We start from the raw sequence: 1860 nt of genomic DNA, 5'->3' as shown, positions 1-1860 counted from the left end.
TGGCAGGACACGAGAGGGCCTCCGAACCCACAGGGTTGAGTCACGGTTACTGTGAGACAGAAAATAATTATCTGCAACCGACGGATTCGAAACAGGGTCCTTGGAGTTATTAGAAAAATGCTTTACTACTGTGCCACCACGTTCCCTAATTATTTAGTAAATTTAATAAATTATTTAGTTAATCAAATTTTATAAAATTATTTTCAAACAAGTCGGTACGAACATTTATTGATTTAGTATATTTTGAATTGAGGGCTTATTATAATCAACAATTATTAATAGATTTGTTGATATTGGCTGATGGAGTAGTCGAAGGTAATATTACGAAATATGTTGTTTTATTAAACAAAATGTGGCTTGTTTGGTTAGTTTTGTAAATAATTGATAGAAATAGAATTTCAGCAAATTTATATGTAAAATGTTTTTATTTGTTGTTTTTTTTAAATACCTGTAGTTAATAATAATAATAATGAAAGATGGAAAAAAATATAAGAAAAGAATATTATCCATAAAATATAATTAAATTATTTATAATTTATGATTAATTATAATAAGAATATTTTCGTTTCATTAATTTCAACAGCCGTATTAACTCTCACAAATCATAAGACGCCACAAGATACTACAGATGGTGACGTTATAATCCGTGAGATGGCAGCACTTGCTTGAAAAAGTTTCGTTCGTACTCTTAGTGCAAGAGCCAAAGAGGAAAAAATGTAGTTATTTCATCCCAATTTTTTATTACTTTAATGAAAACTACTTATAATTACTAGTCAAAATTAATGAATCTGCCAAGTATAGTACGTGGGAATAAAAAATGGCGGCTGTTTCAAAACGTTAAAGAATTTATTTTTTCCTTCGGAGCTCAATACATTTAAAATTATCAACTACACTAAAAAACCTAACAAAAAATAATTTACTCTTTTTCAAATTTTCATTAAATTAATAAAAAATTGGGGTGAAATAGAGCAATTTACGTTCAATAGTTCTCAAGTTGGAAACATTTCATAAAAAATGCACTGAAAAATCAGTACTTTGTGAATTTATTTTGTGTAGTAGTTTTCATGATATTCGATAAAATGAATTCACAAAATGTTAATTTCTTGGTGTTTGGGCGGAATTTTGGATTGTGAAAAAATATATATGAGGAACCATAAGACGTACAGATGTCTGCCAACTCTCAAATTAAAGGTAGTTTAATGTTCTATAAAGTAGTATATTACACGTATCTTCGTAGGAGTAGTAGTTTTCACGATATTTGCTAAAATAAATTGATTTGGAGAAAATTTCATGTGCAAAATTCATATCTAAATACGGATATCATGTAAACTACTACCCCTACGAAGATAGTATAGTAAATTACACCATTGCACATTAGCAAAGGTAAGTAAAGCTGCAACTAGCTTTAATATGACTGCCGACTGACATCTTTACATCTTGAGATATTCTTTTTCATAAATCCTTTTCTTTTTTTTTTTTAAATATTTATTTATTGCAATTTACAACTGTAAATTATAAAACATTTAGTAAATCTGATCTAAATTAAATTGGAGTGTTACAGGCGTGTAGAGAAACTACCCATTGGTAGCACTTTAATGAAATTTTACATTAGCTGGTCTCGTGGCCATCTTCTTTTCAGGCGCCTCGGAGGATTGTCAGAAACGGAAGAGGATGCAAGATTAGTAACTAGGGGGTTTGAGTGATTAGAGAGTTTATAATGGAAGGAATGATATCTGATTCGGGCTAGATCGGTTACATAGAGAACATTAAGGTCTTTATGTATGATTTTATTTGTGACAAAGTAAGGAGCATTGAGGAGTTTACGAAGGATTTTGGATTGTAAGGATTGAATACGAGAGG

The sequence above is a fragment of the Halyomorpha halys genome, unplaced genomic scaffold (genome assembly GCF_000696795.3).
Source record: "Halyomorpha halys isolate HHAL.00 unplaced genomic scaffold, Hhal_1.1 Scaffold134.1, whole genome shotgun sequence".
Classification (NCBI taxonomy): domain Eukaryota; kingdom Metazoa; phylum Arthropoda; class Insecta; order Hemiptera; family Pentatomidae; genus Halyomorpha; species Halyomorpha halys.
The sequence above is the reverse complement of the archived record's forward strand: the minus strand, read 5'-3'. Positions refer to the sequence as shown.